This window comes from Schistocerca cancellata, chromosome 12 (genome assembly GCF_023864275.1).
Source record: "Schistocerca cancellata isolate TAMUIC-IGC-003103 chromosome 12, iqSchCanc2.1, whole genome shotgun sequence".
Lineage (NCBI taxonomy): Eukaryota > Metazoa > Arthropoda > Insecta > Orthoptera > Acrididae > Schistocerca > Schistocerca cancellata.
The window spans coordinates 90,598,423-90,624,686 of record NC_064637.1 but is presented as its reverse complement, the minus strand read 5'-3'; positions in this window follow the sequence as shown (position 1 = coordinate 90,624,686).

Genomic DNA, 26,264 nt, shown 5'->3' with positions numbered 1-26,264 from the left:
GTCTTCGATTAAGCTCCTTGATTTTCTCTGCTCATCCTGAAAATTTCCCTCCGCTTCTCCGTAACATGTGCCCTTACGTTTTTGTATCTGGCTTACACCCAAGGTGCATAAATCACTTCTGCTTAGTGAACATTCCACGCAGCTGCAAAATAGTTACTGGAAGCCACTAAAAGAGGCATGAAGAGACGATAGGATTACAATGCAATTTCGCCCGTACCCCATATAGGACGGGCGTTTGTTGTATGATATTGTGGAATATTCCAGCTTCAGCCCCTATAGCTTTTTTAAGTTACGATAGGTGGCGGCGCAGTACGTAGCCTTCGAAGTGGCGTCTGTAACGGAGGTACGCTCCAAGCAGAGCTTATTTTTTACGGAAAAACTGAGCATCGCAGATATTTCAGCATGTCTGCGGAGACCAGGCTGGTAACAAAAGTACGGTGAATCGTTGGGCAAGACGTCTGGCTTCATCGCAACAAGGTCGCACAAACCCGTCCGGTCTCCAGCATGCTGCACACGGCTGTGACTCCTGCAGTGTTGGAACGTGCGGACACTCTCATTCGAGTAGACCAGTGTATCACAAACACGTCGCTCCCGACTTGGACGTCTCTGTTGGCAGTGCACCTGTGAGGAGCTCACAAAACTTCACTGGACTCCTCTTCCTCATCTACGCTACAGCCCGGATCTCGCAGCTGCCGACTTGTTTGGCTAAATGAAGGTTGCACTCAGCAGGAAACAGTACGTGGATGACAGGGAGGTTATTGACACAGAAAGGCATCGGCTCCGACGTGAACCAGCATAGTGCTACCACGCGGAATTGTAGAGCACGAACACGAAAATGGATTTAAAAGCGACTACTCATTAAGCCTAATCGACGGAAGGGAACACAACTAAAAACAGGGACTTTCTCTTGGAGGAAGTGTCATAATACAAGGTGAAAAGTATTTAAACCGACAAACTCTGGGAGGTTGTAGGGGACATCAAAACAAATATTTTCCCCTAATGTCATTTTTTCCTATGAGAATTATTTAAACCGGTGGAGACCGTATTACGCTCTTCAGTTGTAGGCAACTGCTGTCCACCAGTGTAGTAGTGCATTGTCTGTGTTTACTAATGGAGCGATACACCTGGAGTGAGTACACTGATATGGTTGGTGCGCACTACGTAGCGCACCACAACGGACGAGCTGCACAGCGGGTTTATGAACAACAATATCCTAATCGCCGTATCCCGCATCATACGACCTTTGCTGCTGTGTACCAACGTCTGCGTGAGACCGCGTCATTTATCAGATTACCTAGACAGGGACGCCGTCGCACGGTAAGAACGCTGCAATTTCAGGAAGCTGTCTTGCAGGATGTGAGGCGGGATCCTTCAATCAGCACTCGTGCAATTGCACGTAACATGGGGACAAATCAGACGAATGTAAGAACAGTCCTGCGAGAGCAATTGTTACGTCGATTTCACTTACAGCGTGTCCACAACCTGGAACTAGTTGATTATCCTACGATTACGAACAACTGAAAATTACGAACAACACAAAGTGTTGAGTGGATGGTGAACGGAACACTGCAACTTCTTGGCAGGACACTTAATAGGTGTAACACATCTACTAGAGGGACAGCGTGCACAACGCTTGTCCATCCTCTTTTGAAGTGGTACTGCATGGTGTGGGTTCCTCACCAGATACGATAAACGTAGTACATCCACAAAGTTCAAAGAAGGGCAACACGTTTTATATTATCGAGGAACAGGGGAGAGAATGTCACCGACATGACACAGGAATTGGGGTGGAAATCGTTAAAACAAAGGGATTTTTCTTTTCGGCGCTATCTTGCCTCGTAATTTCAATCACCAACTTTCTCCTCCGAATGTGAAAATATTTTGCTAATGGCCCCCTAAGAAGGAACAAACGATCATCGTATTAGAATAACGGAAATCAGAGCTCGCATGGAAAGATACAGATGTTCTTTTCTTCCGCGCCGTGTTCGAGAGTGTGGTTCAAATGGCTCTGAGCACTATGGGACTTAACTTCTGAGGTCATCAGTTGCCTAGAACTTAGAATTACTTAAACCTAACTAACCTAAGGACAACACACACATCCATGTCCGAGGCTTCCAGCATGCTGCACACGGCTGTGACTCCTGCAATGTTGGAACGTGCGGACACTCTCATTCGAGCTGACCAGTGTATCACAAACACGTCGCTCCCGACTTGGACGTCTCTGTTGGCAGTGCACCTGTGAGGAGCTCACAAAACTTCACTGGACTCCTCTTCCTCATCTACAGTGTGTAAACTTTTAGATGGCAGACGTCTCCCTAGTCCTGAATCGGTAGAAGTCGGTAAACGTCGGGAGGCTTCGGTAGGCACGCAGTTTCGACTGCTGCCAATATTACGTAGCTGACTGTGTTTTACAAGGTAGTCATTGTCGTCTGCTTCGTTATTGTTTTGCGCTGTACTGTTCTGCGTGTTTTTATTGTGCAGTTGTGCTAAATATTATCAAAATGAGTGAAGAGGCAGTTGCTGGCCCATCTCGGGAGTCGCCAACAACCCCTACCGGTAGGCCTACGGTTAGAAGGAAACGAGTATTACGTAGCGATGCTCGCAAAATTAACGGATGAATGGTTTGTGAGCGCATAGTAGACAAACATACATACATTCATTTATAGATTTTAATGTACATGATGATTTCAGTTTCGTTTACGAACAACATTTAAAGCGAGTTTTACTTCCAAGCCTTTCGCCTGCTTTCGTGTAAGCATGACGGGAAATTTGCAGTGCCAGCACTGTAACTAGTAGGCGTGCCTTGTCTCCCCCCCCCCTCTCTCCAACGGCTCCTCACCCCTCGCCATCCTATGGTTGCTTCCTCCTCTGCCCGCACTCCCCTCACAACTCTGCCGTCTTACAGTTAACACACTGTACACTACAGCCCGGCTCTCGCAGCTGCCAACTTGTTTGGCTAAATGAAGGTTGCACTCAGCAGGAAACAGTACATGGATGATAGGGAGGTTATTGACACAGAAAGGCATCGGCTCCGACGTGAACCAGCATAGTGCTACCACGCAGGCTACAGGCATTCCTGGACAAGTGGCATTAGGGCTTCGCACTGAACGGAAATTATGTTGTAAAGCTAGTACTTTGTAGCCGAAAGATTGAGGAATAATATGGTGTATTGGAATCCTACATAAAAAAAATGTGTCTCATTACTTACTGAACGCCACGTAATATAGGTGACATTGTCCTTCCAATAAAAGTATAAGCGCTGACGCGGTGAGATGATGAGCACACATTGACACTCGCCTTACCAGCACCCACGTATGCTAGAAAACATCACAAACAACAAGAGAGCAACGTAAAAGGGTCACGGGATTCCCCCAAATTCGGCGCGTCCGCCGACAGCTGCATAAATCACGCCTAATTCTCGCATTCATCACGACCGCCGTCAGTCGGGCCGAGGGAATAACTCGCCGCCCGTCGCCGGTCACCGGGGTTAATTTATCTGCCGGGCCTTCGGACGGCGTAATACGATCTCGCAACATCTGAATCTCTCTCCCCACCCCCACCCCCCCACCCCCTACTGGCAACGCGGCTCGCAGATGAACATACAAATGAGCTGAGTAGGGCGCCGCCAGATAAGGCCGACATAAATCTACGACCGGCCGAAACCGTGGGAGGAAAAAAAAAAAGGAAGACGGACAAATAAAAATATAAAAAAAAGTACATAGAAAAGAGAGGCGACGGATGTGAGCAAGGCGTGGCAGACACAGGAGAGGGAGTGGGGAGGGGGGGAGGGGCGCGCGAGGAACAGGGCGCCGCCGTAAAGGAATAATACACAAGTAGCCTCGTAAATTATCTTGAAAGGCAACACGGCGATCCGACCTGCAGCCGGAACACCTATGCATGCATAGGCGCGCGCGGGCCAGCGCTCACACCCGCACACGCACGCACGCACACACACACACACACACACACACACACACACACACACACACCGCAAGACAGCCGCCAAGCACTCTGTATGTGCGGAGCGAGGTGCCGGACTGCCCGTGTGTGTGAGTGCGACGTTTCTGCCTTGAGCGCATCGTCAGGAACACGCCCCGCCGCCCCGCCGGTATGTAGCTCTGGTCGCAGGTACGCGCCATCCATCAAAGGGCCGCCGCCTCGCGTGAATAGCCAGCCAAGCGGCTCCTCCCGGCCCGCGGCTATTTGCATATGACACGCGGCGCCTCAGGGATGCGCGAAGATGCCAAATAAAACACCGAAACGGAACTGTTTTGCCCGTCTCCTGTTCACAGCGCGACGTACACCACAGGCGTCCACTCGAACAATCCGTCGTCCTTGATAACGTGTGACAAACCCAGAGACAAAGACACAACGACCCGTTGTTTAAAATTGGCACTATTTACAACTACCTCTAGCCGTAATAACGGCCTTGATACGCCTGGGCTTTGAGTCAAACAGAGCTTGGATGGCGTGTACAGGTACAGCTGCCCATGCAGCTTCATCGCCATACCACAGTTCATCAGGAGTAGTGACTGGCGTATTGTGACGAGCCAGTTGCTCGGCCACCAGTGACCAGACGTTATCAATTGGTGAGAGATCTGGAGAATGTGCTGGCCAGCGCAGCAGTCGAACATTTCCTGTATCCAGAAACGCCCGTAGAGGACCTGCAACATGCGGTAGTGCATTATCCTGCTGAAATGGACGGTTTCGTAGGAATCGAATGAAGGGTAGAACCACGGGTCGTAACACATCTGAAATGTAACGTCTGTAAGTAGGCTGTTTCTGTTTTCTTATTGGCAACGTTACGTAGCGCTCTGTATGAAAATCACTGGCTGTGCTGTGTGCAGTCTGTGGCTAGTTTTGCATTGTTGCATTGTTGTCTGCCATTGTAGTGTTGGGCAGCTGGATGTTAACAGCGCGCAGCGTTGCGCAGTTGGAGGTGAGCCGCCAGCAGTGGTGAATGTGGGGAGAGAGATGGCGCAGTTTTGAAATTTGTAAGACTGGATGTCAGTGATGAATATTAAGGTAAATACATTGTTTGTTCTCTATCAAAATCTTTCCTTTGCTAACTATGCCTATCAGTAGTTAGTGCCTTCAGTAGTTTGAATCTTTTATTTAGCTGGCAGTAGTGGCGCTCGCTGTATTGCAGTAGTTGGAGTAACGAAGATTTTTGGTGAGGTAAGTGATTTGTGAAAGGTACAAGTTAATGTTAGTCAGGGCCATTCTTTTGCAGAGATTTCTGAAAGTCAGATTGCGTTGCGCTAAAAATATTGTGTGTCAGTTTAAGCATAGTCTTGTATAATCTTTCAAAGGGGACGTTTCACGTCCACTGTTCAAAGTGCCGTCAATGCGAACAAAAGGTGACAGAGACGTGTAACCAATGGCACCCCATACCATCACCCCGGGTGATACGCCAGTATGGCGATGACGAATACACGTTTCCAATGTGCGTTCACCGTGATGTCGCCAAACACGGATGCGACCATGATGATTCCGTAAACAGAACCTGGATTCATCCGAAAAAATGACGTTTTGCCATTCGTGCACTCAGGTTCGACGTTGAGTACACCATCGCAGGCGCTCCTGTCTCTGATGTAGCGTCAACGGTAACCGTAGCCATGGTCTCAGAGCTGATAGTCCATGCTGCTGCAAACGTCATCGATCTGTTCGTGCAGATGGTTGTTGTCTTGCAAACGTCCCCATTTGTTGACTCAGAGGATCGAGACGTGGCTGTACGATGCGTTACAGCCATGCGGATAAGATGCCTGTCATCTCGACTGCTAGTGATACGAGGCCGCTGGGATCCAGCACGGCGTTCCGTATTACCCTCCTGAACCCGCCGATTCCGTATTCTGCTAACAGTCATTGGATCCCGACCAATGCGAGCAGCAATGTCGCGATACGATAAACCGCAATCGCTCAGGCTACAATCCGACGTTTATCAAAGTCGGAAACGTGACGGTACGCATTTCTCCTCCTTACACGAGGCATCACAACAACGTTTCACCAGGCAACGCTAGTCAACTGCTGATTGTGTATGAGAAATCGGTTGGAAACTTTCCTCATGTCATCACGTTGTAGGTGTCGCCACCGGCGCCAACCTTGTGTAAATGCTCTGAAAAGCTAATCATTTGCATATCACAGCATCTTCTTCCTGTCGGTCAAATTTCGCGTCTGTAGCACGTCAACTTCGTGGTGTAGCCATTTTAATGGCCAGTAGTGTAGAACATAATAAAACTGATAAATATGAATGACTCTTATTATAAGGTTATCAGTAGCATACTGTGCTTGTTGCTACAACATTCAACGAAAATGGCAGGAGTGTAGATCATACTGTGCTTGTTGCTACAACATTCAACGAAAATGGCAGGAGTGTAGATCATATGAAAATCTACTCGTCACACTATTCTGTATCTCCATTCACACACATACTCTGAAACAATCTGAAGTGTATGGCTATGGGTACTTCCCACTGTATCAGTAATTCAGGTATGGAGCATGCGAAGAATGATTGTAACACATTCCCAGAAGCATTAGTTAATACGGATTCTATCAGTTTTTTTAGATCACTTCCGCGATTCCCTGCCGCGAGTCAAACAAACCTGTGACTATCCCTTGAATACATTCAGTGCCCCGTGTTAGGCTTATTTAGTACAGGTCCCATACACTTGAGCAGTATTCTAAGATGGGTAACACGATCTTCCATGTAGATTGAACACCTGACAGTGAATCGAATTGTGCTATGTTGTTTGCACGTAACTGAGGCTACATGATCTTTTCATTACATAGCGCCATAAATTTTTACACTCCGCTTTTTGTCTAAATTAACTCGCTTCATCCTCGATTCACTGATATCGTTGTTATAGGCTATAGCTTTATACTGTATGTTTTTGTTTAGTTCAGAAACTGACATAGTGCCCATCTGAAGCAAACGTGCCACACTTGCGTAAGTTCTACAGCTTATCAAGATATTACTTCGTTACCGGTATCGGCATAAACTGCTGAAAGTCTGAGGTTGCTGTTAATACTGTCTGAAAGGTCTTCAATACAGAACATGAACAACAAGGGCCCTAGTACACATCCTTACGGCGCACCTGAAGTTACTTCTAATTTTGTCGATGACTCTCCATCCAAAATAACATGAAGCGGTCCCCACCAAGAAAGACCCAATAAGTCACCAACTTCGTCTCATGCCTACATGGTTGTACTTCCGTTAAGAATTATATTCAGTGGTGTGGTACAGAGTAAAATGGTTTTCGAAAGTCAAGGAATACCGCGCTAACCAATTTTCTTGACCCATGGGTTCGAGGACGTCATTTGAGAAAAGCGCTAGCTGCGTTTTGCGTAATCGACGTTTTCTGTATTTATGCTGGTTGCCACAAAGGAGACCATAGTGTTCGAGGTAACTCAGCGATTAGATGTCATAATACTGCTAACTACCAAACTATGAGGTCATCTCTCTCTCTCTCTCAGACTCCCCTTTTTTTTCGCTACTTCCGATCGGTTACTAAATCAAAACCACATTGAAAATCCGATGAAACACTGCGCAGATGCGCTCTGAAGCCCAGTGAGCGCGTAAAGAAGCCTAAGACAACAGTCTCCCGCTGAATATGAAATGCGTGCTGTCGTAAAATGTCTTCATACGAAGGAGTTCCCCTTGATTTCATGCAGCCCAAATAACGTAACTATGGTGTATAACAGCGAAGTGCAGCAGTGGTGCAGGCACTTTGAAGTAGGACGTGCAGACCTTGATGATGCAGGTGGTCAGAGATGGAAGACAGTATCAACAAATGATCAGGGAATTCGAGAACATCGTCTACGAAGAGCAGCTCATAAGAAGCGAAGAGACGGACAATACTCGGCCGGACACTGCAGCTACAACAAAGACGCTTCTGCAGCATTTTCGATGGGAAGGGTTTTTATGACCCACCGTACAGCCTGGGTTTGACTCCGACTGATATTCATCTCCTGGCCCAAATGACCTGCTGGCAATGACGACAGTACTTTGCACAGATAACGAGCTGCAGACTAGCATAGCGAATTGGAGGAATACACGAGGGTGTTGGAAACTTGACAGAACGCTAAGAAAAATATCTAAGTCGCAAAAGCGACTACGTAAAGAAGTAGCTGGAAGGTGTACCTAAATGTTGCAGCCGTGCGAGGTAGCCGCGCAGTCAGAGGCGTCTTGTCACCGACTGCGCGGATCCCTCCGTCGAAGGAGGAGGAGGAGGAGGTTAGTGTTTAACGTCCCGTCGACAACGAGGTCATTAGAGACGGAGCGCAAGCTCGGGTGAGGGAAGGATGGGGAAGGAAATCGGCCCTGCCCTTTCAAAGGAACCATCCCGGCATTTGCCTGAAGCGATTTGGGGAAATCACGGAAAACCTAAATCAGGATGGCCGGAGACGGGATTGAACCGTCGTCCTCCCGAATGCGAGTCCAGTGTGCTAACCACTGCGCCACCTCCCCCCGTCGGAGTTTCGAGTCCTCCCTCGGGCATGGATGTGTGTGTTGTCCTTAGCATAAGTTAGTATTTTGTTAAATTACGGAGTGTGTAAGCTTAGGGACCGATGACCTAAGCAGCTTGGTCCCATAAGATCTTACCACAAGTTTACAATTTTTTAAATGTTACACATAAAACAATTTTAATTGTGGTTTACTTGCTATCGTACAAGGCTCTATCGAAATAAAATGTGATTGATTTTCGATTTTCGAGTGGTCCACAGTACTGTGACATCATGTTAGAAACTCATGACCAATTTAGCTGGAGTCATTCTTAAGTTATTTGGCATTTGAGAGAGAAAGGGCTGGATTCCTTCCGCGGCCAATACGTAAGTGGCAGCTGTACTGGAATTTTCAGGTGGCTGCGTGCTGCTCTTGTCAAGGGAGACGTTGCAGCTTCGGACCTTAAGCGTCCAGTGCAATCTAGTTTAGACTACTCAGTTCTCTTTTGTGTTTAAGAGAAAGCGTTTCTGTCACCACTGTGAACTTACTATATTGGGGCTTCCTGTGTGGCATCGTATTCAATCTATACGGTGACGTTATGTGGGTGGGGGTGGAGGGGGGGGCGGTGAAGAGGTCCTATCTCGACTCGGACAAAACCACCTCTCCCAGTCAGCTGCCCTGAGAAATGGTTCAAATGGCTCTGAGCACTATGGGACTTAACTGCTGTGGTCAGCAGTCCCCTTGAACTTAGAACTACTTAAACCTAACTAACCTAAGGACACCACACACATCCATGCCTGAGGCAGGATTCGAACCTGCGACCGTAGCGGTCGTGCGGCTCCAGACTGTAGCGCCTAGAACCGCTCGGCCACTCCGGCCGGCCAGCTGCCCTGAGAAATCGTGTCTTGGCGACATATGTCACCATCATCTAGCGCGGGTTATAACGGCGTATATACAGACCGAAGTGCACCAAATTACCGCTGGATAACGAAAAGCAAACTATCCAGAATCATCTGCTCCCTACGGGGCAGTGAGGTCATCTGCCCGTACGTGTACGTCTACCTCGTCGTCCGAGACGAAAACGTAAGTGGGGGACCAGGAATAGCTAGTGACAAAAATCCTGGAGGTAGTGTCTCAGTTATAAGCTATTTAATTTTCATTCGCGCTCTAGATGCTGATCATGTATTGGATAACTGTAAGGAAAACTGCAGTTTTAAGACTTTCCATGTGCAACCGTCTTCTTTTCACCACCAGGAATCTATTTAAGAGTAGTTAAATATTGTCACTCTGTTTATCTCTTATTATTATTCACTTAATGTAGGAGTAGTTGTATGTGCCACGATTGCGTGATAACGTTGTATCGGTCCTATGAGAAAAAGAAAGTCATTACAGAAATGGAGATACGAGAAATTATATTAATATTCTCAAACACGATATATATCATTAATAGTGGAGTAGTTAGTACCTCCAGTGCCACAATGCGGTCTTTTAATGGTATAATCCGCTTGCATTTGCTCCACATCAGAAATATTTTAAATATTAATCGAATAAAGTGTAAGGGTCACAGAACTGGCGCAAGTAGAACATCAGGTTCTTTACATGTTTTGTCACCTGCCTGACTAGAAATATATGTTATCGAATGAGTTGGCACACTGGTTAACACTCTGGACTAGCATTTGGGATGGCAGCGGTCGAGATCCATGTCTAGCCATCATCATTAACGTTGTATATTTTTTCTCAAAACCGCTTACTGCAAATGCTGGGCTGATTCCTATGGAAAAGACACAGCCAATGTCCTCTTCATCCCCCCCCCCAAAAAAATCCAGTTTGTACTCAGTCTCTAAGCACAACGTCGCCGACCAGAAGCTAAGCCCTGATCTTTCTTGGGAAGCATTAGATTTGAGTCACCGAAAATAGAATGGTCCCAGAACTGATCCCTACAGAACATCGATTACTAAGTAATCTCACGCATGAAACAGCGCTCGCGAACTCCGACTTACGTTGTTCTATTCACCTGCTCCCCATCCCCCTCACCCCCAACCCGCACCCTCGTACAACCATGGGCACGTCGCACGCTCTCCTCCACCCTCCCCCCCCCCACTACCCCGCCAGCCGCCATGCCCCCTCCACAACCGCCACAAAGACGAACCGCCGAGGCGCGGGCTTTCCAAGGCGCGGCACGCACGCCTTCTAAATCAAAGTTCTCTCTTTCCTGGGCCCGAAAACTTGGCGGCGGCGGCTAGGCCAGAGAGAACGGAACGAGGCATTATTTATCACGCGTTATATGTTCCATTACGGGCAGCCATAAATCAGCGCAGTCCGCCAGGCGGCTGCTCCGTGTTCTGGCCTTCTCCCGGTCCCGTCTGGTCCCACTGTACCTGTACGTGATATTTATATAACCCAGAGTGACCTGGCCAGCGCACGGAATCTTCAGCACAGGGAGCTTCCCAGAGATCTGCCAGATACCGGCGCCCAGATATACATCCACCTGCACTTTGGGACACGGTCTCGTACAGTTTTACGAGGCCGATGGTATAGTTAACAAATGAATGTCATATCTAACCAAAAGAATGCAGAAAATTGTACTTAATAATTCAACCATTATAGTCTGGGGACATAATTCTGACTGGGGAGAAATCACGTATAGGCATCCCCAAGGCTCAATCTTAGGTCCACTATTGTTCCTCATAGATGTAAACGATCTTCTGTCTTACATGCAAGAAGCAGAATTCACTGTTAGTACTTTCACAATGCGTCTTGGGTATTTCATTCATTTAATATAAGCATTCACATGTCATAAATGGAAGCATTATCAGAAATGGAATGTTGTATTCACCCATCGAGAGTGCACTGGACAACAGCTTTATGGCTGTTGTTAGTACTTTCACAAGTTCATAACATGAATATTGTAATCAGTCCAAGCATAAACACAGAAACTGAAGAAATGCTAAACAGAGTTCTTAAAAGTGTAATTGACTGGTTTTCTGCAAATGGTATCACCCTCAATTATAAAAAGACACAAAATACGCCATTCTGCACATCCAGGGGTACTACACCAATGAGAAGTGTAACACATGGCGAGAAAATAAACAGAGTGGACACTTCAAAATTTTTAGGTGTCCATATTGATGGGAATTTAAACAGGAAATGCACATTTTGGAACTCTTAAAACAACTTAGTTTTGTCACATTTGCACTTACAATCATTGCAAATCTTGAGTAGAGCGAAATCTGTAAGTTGACATTTTTGTACATTTCCATTCAATAATATTATATGGAATAAGGAACTGGGGTAGTTCTTCTTTAAGAAAGAAAGTCTTCATTGCGCAAAACGTGTTGTGAGAATCATATGTGGTGCTCACCCACGATCACCTTGCAGACTCTGTTTAAGGAGTTGGGAATTCTGAGTACTGCTTCAGAGTATATTTATTCCTTCCAAATGTAGGATGTAAATAATCCACTGCAGTTCAAAAGGAATAATGACGTACATAATTACGGTATCAGACGTAAAAATGACATTCATTACTCCACATTAACGTTGTCCTTAGCCAAAATGGATGCACGATGCTGCAACAGAAATTTTTCACCACTTAACCAGAGATATAAAGAATCGATTTACGTCCTCCGTTGGTATTTCGTACCGATATATTTAAATCTAGAGCAGAAAAACAATAATGTGTTTTGTTTATAACCAGCCGTTTCTTGACAATCTTTGTACTGCATGTCTTATAGGCTGGCATACTTGTACGCCGGAGTGTACCAGAGAAACGAGGATATCCTAAATACAATATAAATGTTCCGAAAAGTATGCACATAATCACTAGAACAATGATTGAAACAAGTGCAAGAATTTCAGGTATAATACTTGTGAATCAGGGTGCCATATGAGGCTGCAGCTTACCACCGGCATTATTAAATGTATAAGTTGTTGACATCTTATGAATATGGAAACGAGAAACCCATCCCGGGTTGCAGATACCACAGTATGGAACCATAAACACCTGCTATCTTACTAACGATCAGTTTACTGCATCTGACACGGAAATAAAATTACAATGTGCCATACATATTTAAATCAAATACGCATTTACATCAGAACATCTTGATATGATCGCGCTATTTTAAAAGTTAACCCTACTTCTACAGCGCAGTGAGCTGTATTAGGTCCACCCCACGTTAAGTGTATGGTGAAGGGTGTAAGAACAGATAGACTGAACTTGATGTGCTTCTAGAGAGCAGGATACTTCTACAATACGACGTAATCGAGAGTGATTTTGCATTTATAATAGGAAGTATCCCGGAGTCATATTGCACAGCATGATAAACGCCATGCGGATGACATGATATGTGTCATGTTATACGACATGACATCAAGTATCATGTTACTTTACTTGACACGATGCATTATATTGCATGACTTTGGTACTAACAATAACAAGTAAAGGGCAGATATGTCAGAATGTCTTGATTTAAATGTCTTTGACGCTTCCAGGTAAGTTGAAGAGCTAATTCCCTTCCTTTAAATCCTTAACTCTGCCCGGGACATTGTAACAACAATGACGCTGTACTATTGTACATATAAGTAATTTTTTTTCCATCTGATTTTTCGATAAATCAGTGTAATTGATGTTCTGATTTCATTTCTTTTTTGTTTCATGCCATTGTGTTAAGAAAACTGTAAACAATTTTCAATGTGAATATTAATGTTTATGTCAAATGTCAAGCAATATTGTAATAGAATTGAAATGTAACAAATGTTGAGACTGTTCTAAGATGTTTAAAATTGTAACTATGCGTCTGGTCCATACGTAGGCAATGTGTTAGGATATGTAGAATGCAAAACCTCGGGTAAATACCCTGTCTGTAAGGGAGCGGTAAGAGGTGGATGGCAGGCGAGCGCGGGAAAATGCGCACGGGCACTGCACGGCACAACGGGCTCAGCAGTGGTAGTCGGAGTTGGTCACTGGTGTGAGCAACACCTTCTGGAGCGAGAAGGCTCTCCTGGAAGACGTAGTTTCACTGAGCCTCGGGTATGCTGTTCCAACGACCACACAGCATGGCAATATTCCATAGGCACTAAATGGAAAAGTATTGCGACGCTAAGAAGAATTAAAGTGCCGATACGTCAAGAGCCATAGCTGTGGTTGTATGTGTGCTCTGTGCCTCGCCATCTCGCCGCCCGCCAACCGCCGCATCGGTACAAGCAGGTTGAAACTTTTAGTACTGTATGCGTATGGACCATAGAGTGAACTGTTCAATAATAACCTAAATTTTACCAGAACTTTCCCCTCATTTAATTATCCTTACAACTAACCCAGGCAGGGTCCTTCCCAAATATTGTGCAATCCGAGTGTCCCGAAATGAAAAATTAAATTTTTTGTTAATAATAATTACTTGCAGACCTAGTTATGTTAGAATGGTGTTTAAAGAACTGTTTTGTTAATGAACCAGTAAATGAATAACGAAGGTCTAACGAAGTTGAAAGGTAACTTTAATATTGATATAGTAATGAAGTTTAATTATTTCGAGACAGATATAAAGGTATTTAAATGAGAAGTAAATAAGATAAAAAGAGTAGTAACTCATATACTGGAAATCTTGAACGCATGATAATTTCAGTAATCAATTTTTTAAATATAGTGATCTTAACAGTTTCAGGGTCCCCTCTCCCCCCCCCCCCCCCCCTTTATTCATTTGAATTCTGAAGTGTTCCACATTGGTTTGACCAGCAAAAGTTAAAGTCAATATATAAGTCAAAATTTATCAGTGTTTTATCTTTATCAAAATTGACATTTTGTGTGTGGCTTGAAAGTGCTATTTCTAGGGTAACCTATGCCCGATTTTAATCAGATCAATAGACAGTACGAAGCTTTGTAGTATACATTATAGTGTAGCGTTATGTATTCATGGTTTTTCCATATCAGTACAGAACGTGAAACTATCAGTTCAATAGTTTTCTGGTTCTAAAGTTCTACTATATTATGCAGTGTTACTACTTGTTATTTTGCATGAATATACACCAACTTGTACAGGGAAGAAACTCAGTTAATGCCTAATTAGGCTGGCGACCGTATTATTATCAAATTGGTAGCGTCTTCAGTGTTGCTTTTGGTACATACTGACGTGTAATTGCTTTTTGAACTTACTTGACGGATCATTGTTATTACAGAGTGGGTGTAAGTCTGATTTGCCACCATTCAGGTACACGCGGTCAATATCTATACGAAAATCCTGTCTCGTAAGGTGAACCCCGCTCACTTACCATAGTACAGGCTTTAATGAGTAATGTGTGCCCCACGAGCACGTTGCAACATATTCGCATTTTATTGTGCTACAGTAGGAACGTTTTTCATTCTGGTAGAGACACAAACAACGAACTCCATCAGTTTCAGTATACTGGATGTCCCTCTAAAGAGCCGTCAGGTACATTTTCTCTTGTGTTTCGGCAAATATTTGCAATTCCGTATTTTCGATGTACAAGTGGAGTTACAAACAAACCAATACTGCTCACCACGTCTTTAATGCGACACCCAGCCTCGACGCAAAGCTTCGGTTTGTTTCCCGCCACAAACAAAATTATTTTTAATGCGTGATTTTACGTGCCCATTCGACAGAGCGACTCCAAATTAGGCTAGTACGATACTTGTTTTATCGATATGTATTAACAGGGACAGTAAATCACAAAGAATAACTAATACTTCAGCAGCGAGAGCTTCGCCCTAACGAACACTGAGTGTTACCGCCATGCAGCAACGCTGCTCTGTAGCTGCTGGGGTAGAGCTCACTCTTCTTATTCACTGTACCTGTTAACACAAAAGATAAAATTAATATCACACCAGACTAATTTCGAAACGCTCTGTCGAATGAGAACGTAAAATTCCCCAAAAAATAATTTTGTTTGTGAGAGAAAACAAACTGAAGCTTTGCATTGGACGTTGCATGAAATACATGATGAGCAGTACTTATTAGGCCTGATTTCAGCAACATATCGCAAAAAAAAGAAATTACAAATCTGCCGAAACAGAAGATAAAATGCGTCTGACGACTCTTAGGAAGCACAGCCGGTATATGCGGCCTATTGACAGAAACTCATATAACAATGTTAGGAAGAAAACAAAAATACGGTTTTATTAGACTACGTCTGTGAAGTCTCTGGTGTATGGGAGTGAAACCTAGGTTCTCACAAATAGGAATAAGAGCGAAATACAGACACCTGAAATGAGGTTGCTAGGAACTAGACCACATTAACAATGAGGAAATTAGGAAAGAATTGAATGTTAAACACGATAGCTGAATTCAGAAACAGGCAGAAAGACCATGTGAGCAGAATGCCAAAAGAAAAGAAAGACTGGCGAAACAATTGTCAGATACAACCCGATAGGAAGACGAACCCCTGTTAGGTTCAAAGCGAGATGGGCTAAAGGATAACCCTTTGGTATGGAACAGGCAGTTGGCCAAATCGCTGGAAGAAAAGAAGAAGAAGAAGAAGAAGAAGAAGATGATGATGATGATGATGATGATGATGATAATGATGGTAACATTAATGTACAGTCTGTCCGTGAGGTCCTCTTACTCTTTGGTCAAAATTATATTTTGTGGTCCTGGCGGACGTCCGAGTCCTCCCTTGGGCGTGTGTGTGTGTGTGTGTGTGTGTGTGTGTGTGTGTGTGTGTGTGTGTGTGTTTGTCCTTAGGGTAATTTAGGTTAAGTAGTGTGTAAGCTTAGGGACTGATGACCTTAGCAGTTAAGTCCAATAAGATTTCACACACATTTGAACATTTTTTACATTTTGTGTACTGGAGTACCAGCGTCTCAGGAATTATACTTCAAAAGGTTTCCTTGATGCATTTGTGGACTACTTCGTTAGTCTTGTAGTGAAACTGACCACGGTACTTTATTATTCCGCATAATCAGTTGCCTGGCGTTGCCTGAGCACCGTTTCAATGGGGCTGAATACATATGTTGTTGAACAGTGTCCTAACAACAGCCTTGCAAATTGTTCATTAAGAAACTCACGAACCTTTGCTAGAGCACTGTACTGCTGTAACCAATCAAGACACACGAGTCATCAAGTTACGTGTTAACCACGTCTGTCACATGTCTAAACGAGGATTTCCATATACGCACATTTCGAAGAAATATGGTCCTAACTGGTACTGTTGTGACGTCCTGTGTCGGTGTGCGGTGGGGGTGGGGTGGGTGGACTGCTGTGACCTGTTGTGGGGGTTGTCAACAACCGAGGCCTATGGCGAGGCGAAGCCTCTCCGTCGATTTAGGTCCCCGGTTCAATACACAATACGCACACAATATTGACTAAGAAGTATAGTTTTACATTAACACTCTAACACAATAATTCGGGTATTATAGTTAGGAACCGAGTAGATGTCGAAGCAACGTAAGCAATTTACCCTGACAATACTCATCCAGTATTCGAAAATGAGACCACGTAGCAACTTCCAACGAATTTTACAGATAATTTCAAACCACTTCGAATTTTTTTTTTTCTGTCTCATAGCCCCCCCCCCCCTCACATCCTTACCCCACCGCCCTCCCCCACACCTCCTCCCCCGCCCTCATTCCAATATATATATATATATATATATATATATATATATATATTATTATTATTATTCGTTACAGTCAACTTTGGACTACGCTAAGCATCAGTCATTTCTTGTGCTTTTTCTTGCGTTCTTCCCAGTACTTCTTCATTTTTTCTGAGTGGGCTTCTTTACGTTCTTGCGACCAGGTTGTTCCCGTCTTCTTTGATTGCGTTCGGTCTTTGAATCCCTGTATTTTGTTGATGGCATTCCTATATTCCATTCTGTTGTAAACTGTCTCTGGTATAATGTTCATTTCTGCAATGTCTTCTTTTACTTCTTTCAGCCAGTTAATTTGTGTCTTTCTGCTTTCCATGTATTCCAGGATTTTCTTTGCCGTTCTTTCTGGTGCCATTCTTTTGACATGCCCATAGAAACTCAGTCTTCTCTTTTTAAAGGATGTTGTCAGTTTTTCAATTTTCTCGTATAACTCTTTATTGGATCGCAATTTATATTCTTGTCCATCCTTTTTAGGTCCTAAGATCTTTCTCAATATTTTTCTCTCTTTTATTTCCAATTTCTCCAACAGACGTTTTCTGTTCAGTGGGATGCATTCAATCGCATACAAACTTTCTGGTTTTATTACCGCATTGTAGTGCCTGAGCTTGGCATTGATGGAGATCGACTTTTTATTGTATACATTTCGGCATAGCTGGTATGCCGTTTCCATCTTTATTGCTCTTTCCTGTAGTGAAACATTTGGTAACCCTGTCGGTGTAATCCATTCCCCTAGATACTTAAATTTATGAACTCTCTTAATTATTCCATATTTAGTTTGCAATGTCTGTGTTGGGTCTGTTTTGTCCTGTATCATCAGTTCTGTCTTTTCATACGATATTTGTAGACCTGTCTTCTCAGCGATCTCATGCAGCATTTCTATCTGAATCTTTGCTGTTTCGATGTCATCTGCCAATATTGCCATGTCATCAGCAAATGCCAGACATTCAATTTTTGTTTTATTTCTTCCTAACGTTATCCCATTTTTCACTCCAGCTTCTGCCATCTTCTTTCTCCATTCCCTGACCACTTTTTCAAGGACAATGTTAAACAACAGTGGGGAGAGCCCATCCCCTTGTCTAACACCTGTTCCAATTACAAACGGTTGTGACAATCTACCCAAAAACTTCACTTGCGATTTTGTTCCCGTAAGGGTTTCCTGGATTAGACTTCTGCTTTTATCATCAATCCCAAATTCTTCTAATGTGTTAATCAGAGTTGGTCTATCAATAGAATCATATGCTTATATATATATATTTTGGAATGAGGGCGGGGGAGGAGGTGATATGAAAAGAAAAAATCACACACTGCACTTTTCGCATTTCATGCAGTAAAACTCCAGCATCAGGCACGATTTGTCTAAATACAGCGTGGAAAAAAAGGAAAAAGTCATTGATAGTGCTTCTAATCGGGGTCCTCGTTGTGCCACACTAATATTCTCACCACTTAGCTGTCGAAGAGTACTAATAAACGAGATAACTAAATTTATCACGACTCTTGAAAAACCGAGTAACTGTATCCCAGAAGTGTTAATAATTGTTTTAGGCGGTGTCAGGAATGGAGCGGAGTCAACGGAATCAGGCTAGGATAAATGAAATTCTGCTTGATGTAGAAGTAGCCGTCCCGGTTTCGAAAGGAGTGAGTAATGGCCGGGAGGGAAGAGTGATCTCGTGACACACTAGGTTAGGGTGAAACAGCTCCTTTATTTTTCATTTTTCATCAGTAAAGGGACAAAAACGAGACCAAAATGCTGATACAGACTACAACATGACGAAGTTAACAGGAACAACTGATTAAAGAAAAGCAGAGTATCCTAGTCGAGTTCTCAAAGTCACAATAACAAAAGTAAGAAAAGGCAAAGGTCCCGAGTTCGAGTCTCGGTCGGGCACACAGTTGTAATCTGCCAGGAAGTTTCATATCAGTGCACACTCCGCTGCAGAGTGAAAATCTCACTCTGGAAACATCCCCCAGGCTGTGGCTAAGCCATGTCTCCGCAGTACCCTTTCTTTCAGGAGTGCTAGTTCTGCAAGGTTCGCAGGAGAGCTTCTATAAAGTTTGGAAGGTAGGAGACGAGATACTGGCAGAAGTAAAGCTGTGAGTACCGGACGTGAGTCGTGCTTCGGTAGCTCAGATGGTAGAGCACTTGCCCGCGAAAGGCAAAGGTCCCGAGTTCGAGTCTCGGTCGGGCACACAGTTTTAATCTGCCAGGAAGTTTCATATCAGCGCACACTCCGCTGCAGAGTGAAAATCTCAGTCTGGAAACATCCCCCAGGCTGTGCCTAAGCCATGTCTCCGCAGTATCCTTTCTTTCAGGAGTGCTAGTTCTGCAAGGTTCGCAGGAGAGCTTCTGTAAAGTTTGGAAGGTAGGAGACGTGATACTGGCAGAAGTAAAGCTGTGAGCACCGGGCGTGAGTCGTGCTTCGGTAGCTCAGATGGTAGAGCACTTGCCCGCGAAAGGCAAAGGTCCCGAGTTCGAGTCTCGGTCGGGCACACAGTTTTAATCTGCCAGGAAGTTTCAAATGGCTTAAAGTTTGTGAGAAAAATGATACTGTGGAACATCCAGGAACCCTGTTGGACGCTTAACGGAACGAAGAGACACCTTGCAGCTGTCGACGTGTCGTTGAGGAGACGCTATTGGTACCCACTTGCTTCATCTGGGCGGTCATTTGCTCAACAGTTGCTCCTCTGTTCTCCCGTACACATCACTGTGGCTGTTGTACATCCCTGTCATGTATCGTGCGTGGTACACCACCGTCGCCTTGGTGCCGGTTTTGGATAGCTCCATTTTTGCCACCATGGTATACTTTAAGCACGGAAGCAAGCGAACAGTTTACAAACACAGCCGTTTCGGAAACGATCCCACCCTTGGTGCGAACGTCAATGATCGTGCCCTTTACCACGCCAGATAAATCGCTCCGTTTACGCTTTACAACGAGTGCACGGTTTCCCGCTTATCGTCGTGTCCCCCCCCTCCCTCCCCCCTAATATGCTTCGTATACCCTCCCCTTCTAGTGCAGCCACCTGCGGTCTGTGAGTTATTGCACGTTGACGTCAGACATGGGTACTCGTCATTGGTCGCATCAATGTGACTGGACCATGTGAAAGCGAGTAAAATACCTCTGCCAGGTAAAATTCCCAAAGTATTTTTAAACAGAAGAATGACTCAGTTTTAATTCGCCGTGACTATTAAGGCAAACAGGAATCACCAGTACCTCAATAAGTGGTATCGGAATATTTATCTGAGAGATTACTCGCTGGCTCAGAAGATATGCCTCGCAAGCGTACACCCCACTCTCCGCGACTTCTTGTTTCCTTTGCTTCCTGTGGCTGATCGTTTACTAGCCGTACTGAGAGTAGGACTCCGGGTTGTTGTTTATCCGATCTGACTTGGATACCGTGAGATATTGGGTGCTGAATGCTGTAATTATGGCTCGTTTTATCGGCTGGGTAGATCGCTGGTCCTGGCGCCGGGCTGTGTAGTTCCGGCTGGGTGCAGTGCTGAGCACGAAGCGTTCACCAGCTGGGGGGTCCCTCGAAACACACTGCACGAACTTCAGTGTTACTCGAGCACACTTATGGAAGAAAAATGAAGGAACCTTAGGGTTTAATGTCCTGTCGATATCGAGGTCGTTAGAGACGAAGCCCAAGCTCGGAAGCATGGGAGGATAAGAAAAGATATCGGCCTAGGTCTTTTAAAGAAGCGATTTGGAGAATACAAGGAAAACTTAAATCTAGAGGACGCTGTGAAAGCATTGTGCTAGTCACTGCTCACCTCGCTCGTCCCACTTACACGAAGGGCGTTCAATTAACAGTGTGTAATATTTCTGGCTTATTCAGCCATCATATTAGGCTCCAGGAAGCTATGCCCGGGGCAGTGGAGATGCAAGAAGCATAGAGATGACGCAATGTGGGATGAGGTACCGGTGTCAGATGTTAGATTCGGTACCATTCCCGTGAGAAACACCTCCTGCGTGATGCTGTTGCTCTGTGATTGGCTGTGTTCGGCGGTAGGGCGCCAAAACGTTAAACTTTAGTTGATATTATTAATTAAACCTGTCATTCAAATTACTTCATTTTTTAAAATAAACATCTCTCAACAGCCAGCTATGAATCAGTCATTTCAAAATAATTAAAATCAAAGTATTACTAGAACAGAAGACTGACGATATTACTGTCGATGCACTTCGGTGGCGTTCGGGTCACGCCTTGCTGGCTTGGCGCGCGAAGTTTCTCGGGCAGTTCGGCTCTCCAGTTCTGACCGTTCCAGTAAACAGACATGTTGTCTGTTATAGCAGTATTTGTTTCATGCAATTTTATTTACTACAGTTCCGACCGTCGTTGGGTACAGACATGTTGTCTGTAATAGTAGTATTTGATTCATGTAATTTTATTCTCCAGTTCTGACGGCTCCAGTAGACAGACATGTTGTCTGTGGCAGGATGTATTTCATGTTAGCCAGATATAATGACTGTGGAAAGATATGTTCAATACGTTGTGATCAAGAATAGTTTCTCGTGTCTACATCAATAAAAACGCGAGTGGCATCCCAAATGAGTTATAGTTTATTCCTTGCAGCAGTTCCTTGCGAAGTTAATTTCAGCCTCAAGAAAAAGAGTCCACGACCTGCGAACTGTTTTCTGCGCTGGGGACATCATCATCATGAAGACAGCAGGTTAGTGAAGTGCACAAGAACGTATGTATTCAACACAGGGCAGTGGAAACAACTAGGCACCTGACGTGTACAGCATGCACAGTACAAATGTGCTCAGTGACACGTCATCTGCAGTAATGCAGAGGAGGTAAAGAAGGATGAAAGTATTAACACTATCTCACATTTATTGCTTTTTCTTGCCATAAGTGCAACGCCTTTTCTCTGAAAGCAGATTGGTTTTATTCGGGATTCCACTCCAGCGTATTATTCCCAGTTGTCTGGCTACAGAGCCGTGTCTTGCAACATCATCACCGTTCCATGCAGCCGGCCGTTGTGACCGAGCGGTTCTAGGCGCTTTAGTCCGGAACCGTGCTGCTGCTACAGTCGCAGGTTCGAATCCTGCCTCGAGCATGGATGTGTGTGATGTCCTTAGGTTAGTTAGGTTTAAGTAGTTCTAAGTTCTAAGGGGACTGATGACCTCAGATGTTAGGTCCCATAGTGCTCAGAGCCATTTCAACCACCCGTTCAATGCGGGCTTAAGCTACTCTACTTGGGGGGCCTGCATGCCCGTATGGTACCACCGTACTGATCGACATCGGAGTCAACGTCTTGCTGCATCAGTAACCTCATCCTCATACTCGTACGGCTCCTCATCATTCATTGGGCCAAACACCCGAAAAATAATCCCTCCGAGTTTTTATGTCAAATTTCTTAAAGCTTATTAAATGAAACAAACTTTAATAAAATTCTTCTTACGGACAGGACTACAAAGCTTTTAATTTGATAAAAACCATCTACGCTACTGGCCATTAAAATTGCTACACCAAGGAGAAATGCAGATGATAGACGGGTATTCATTGGACAAATATATTATACTAGAACTGACATGTGATTACATTTTCACGCAATTTGGGTGCATAGATCCTGACAAATCAGTAACCAGAACAACCACCTCTGGCCGTAATAACGGCCTTGATACGCATGGGCATTGAGTCAAACAGAGCTCGGATGGCGTGTACAGGTACAGCTGCCCGTGCAGCTTCAACACGATACCACAGTTCATCAAGAGTAGTGACTGGCGTATTGTGAGGAGTCAGTTGCTCGGCTACCATTGGCCAGACGTTTTCAGTTGGTGAGAGATCGGGAGAATGTGCTGGCCAGGGCAGCAGTAGAACATTTGCTGTATCCAGAAAGGCCCGTACAGGACTTTCAACATGCAGTCGTGCATTATCCTACTGAAATGTAGGGTTTCGCAGGGATCGAATGAAGGGTAGAGCCACGGGTCGTAACACATCTGAAATGTAACGTCCACTGTTCCAGGTGCCGTCAATGCGAACAAGAGGTGACCGAGACGTGTAACCAATGCCACCCCATACCATCACGCCGGGTGATACGCCAGTATGGCGATGACGAATACACGCTTCCAATCTGCGATCACCGCGATGTCGCCAAACACGGATGCGACCATCATGATGCTGTAAACAGACCTTGGATTCATCCGAAAAAATGACGTTTTGCCATTCGTGCACCCAGGTTCGTCGTTGAGTGCGCCATCGCAGGCGCTCCTGTATGTGATGCAGCGTCAAGGGTAACCGCAGCCACGGTCTCCGAGCTGATAGTCCGTGCTGCTGCAAACGTCGTCGAACTGTTCGTGCAGATGGTTGTTGCCTTGCAAACGCCCCCATCTGCTGACTCAGGGATCGAGACGTGGCTGCACGATCCGTTACAGCCGTGCGGATAAGATGCCTGTCATCTCGACTGCTAGTGATAGGAGGCCGTTGGGATCGAGCACGGCGTTACGTATTACCCTACTGAACCCACCGATTCCATATTCTGCGAACAGTCATTGGATCTCGACCAATGAGAGCAGAAATGTCGCGATACGATTAACAGCAATCGCGATAGGCTACAATCCGACCTTTATCAAAGTCGGAAACGTGATGGTACGCATTTCTCCTCTTTACACGAGGCATCACAACAACGTTTCACCAGGCAACGCCGGTCAACTGCTGTTTGTGTATTAGAAATCGGTTGGAAGCTTTCCTCATGTCATCACGTTGTAGGTGTCGCCACCGGCGCCAACCTTGTGTGAATGTTCTGAAAACTTAATCATTTGAATATCACAGCATCTTCTTCTTGTCGGTCAAATTTCGCGTCTGTAGCACGTCGTCTTCGTGGTGTAGCAATCTTAATGGCCGGTAGTGTAGTATTACAGGGAAAATCTTTACATGCTTCCGTATGCTGGCTTGGCGAATTTTTTACAATTTCGTTTGAAAGGTCTCTGTTGGATTCCTTTCATGTTTAATTTCTTAAATCTGTTGCCATTTATGGAATAAATTCCTCTTCTAAATGTGCTGTGGCGTTTCTGACTATCTGGGAGGAGACTGAGCAGTGGAACGTGTTACTTTTACACATAAACAAGAACGATCTGTAACACTACTACACTTTAAAGCACAGTTTATATGTAATTCTTATATGTAATTCATGTCACACAGCCTCATACGGAACCTACATCCGCTTTCTTTTATATACTGTATATGATAAGATACTGTCATCCCCCTTCCCTTTTGTGTGAGAGGATGAATGAGTATAAGTATTTCTAGTTGCATGCTTGAGGGTAGCAGACAAGGCTGTCTGCTAGAGAACAGTAGGACCAACGTCGGAACAGGTAGCTACGCTTCCTAAAAGCAAAGAGGTTTCTATCCTTAGTATGGTCCTGTCCGTCCGTTGTCATGTTGGTATAGGAAGCTGCCCCTCTGGCCACTTCCGTTGGTCTTTGTGAGCGACCCCTCAGGAAGCACGCTCGGAAGTAAGGCAGTTGCAGGGTGGCCGTGGCGAGCGTCTGAAGTGGTAAGATCTCCGGCTAAGCGCGTGTCTGTTAAGTCCGTAGGACAATGGATTTCTTAAGTTCGGCCTAACTGAAAATTTAATCACTTGATTTCAGGTTTAGCTCTAAAATATCTAATGCTATCTTAAAGTGCAGCGGAGTGTAATTCTCGTGTTAAATTCAGATTATTTTGCGGTAGTTGCTTTGTTACTACTTTGTGAGTAAAGTGGAACCACGTGTTGATCAGTAACTCTAACTAAGTTCATCAATCTTAAATCCGAATGTGCGTGAGATTATAACGTCTCGTCTTGAGAATATTTTTTTTAATATAGCAACTTTTCTTTATGCTTTTCTTTATGTTCAACCCACGTGGGGTGTACTTTGCGAGACCACTACCACGTGCTTATATAACTGTTTGACCCATCAGGTTAATAGTAAGACGTTAGTAACCAGTTCAAGGTTTTTCTTTTGTCAATTGCTTTTCAATCTAATGTATTTTAATTATCAAAATTATTGTGGAGTTGTACGCTTTGTGTAAACCAAGTTGACCACGTGGAGCATGTGGTGTAATCATCAAAGTAGCCCTCAGCTATTCTTTTTGCGAAGACTTCACAAAGAGTTAATATAAATTTAGTATACCAGTGTGTGGTAATTACATGACGGACAGGATTGTGGTATGAACGTAATTTCTTTGGGTAAAAACTGAATCTGTTGGTTGTGGTTAATTTCTTCTTGCTTATGTTTCAATGTTCTTCGTGTGTGATTTTATGAATGCAGTGTTGTATACAGTCTCCCAATCTTGGCCCCATATTTTATGTGTTCCGTAAGATTACAATCTCACATTCTTTTCAATCGTAAATAAGGCACCAGCTCAGTTATAACTCACGTATAATATGCTGAAATTTCAATGAACAATCTTAAAATAAATTTCCAAGTATAAACTGATTTCTTTCTTTTTATTTAAATTCTCCTTTTTATATATATATTTTACCGGTTTTGTATGACTATTAAAAGATTATCATTAGTGTTAGTCTGCTAAATATCTGATGAAACAGTTGCCCAGTAATCCACGGTTAATGTCCCCAGACAGATCACGGCTTTTAACCCACTTTCATTGTCTATTAGCTCCGATTTCAGTATACCAAAATTAAAGTAACAATATTACATTTCAGCATACAAAATTAAAGTTACAACGTTACACGTTTACGAATAAAGTTTTCATTGACCGTCAACAAAATTTCAACTTGCCCTGTAATGGACGCACGAGGACCAGCCTGACGATAGCCAAACTCGTTCCCTGCTTTGAGCATGTCAGGGATTACTGTGTCCATTGGTGTTGCTATGTGGCGGCTTGAAATTTGCAGGAAGGGGGGGGGGCACGTAAACGGACTCTTTCACAAACACGCAGAAAATTAAATAAATAATGAGGCAAGTGGCTCGTTGTTAAGAAATGCTTTCACAGTCAGTACCATCGTGCTTGTGTACCATCCGGTTGAAAAATGGAGCGCGTTTTGTTGCTGTTTTATCACTGTCTCGAAACGCGCTGGACAAAGAAAGAGAGAACAAGCTGTGCCGGCGGAACCGCCACAGGCAGCCAAATCAACCGTAACTTACACAGGACGAACATAGAACTGACAAGATGCAAGCACGGATTCCTGACTGGAAATTGAGGAAAAAAGGTCCTACGAACATGTGTCAGGAAATGCATCGTTGCCACGGCAGATGGCGCTAACGAATGACAGTTCCTC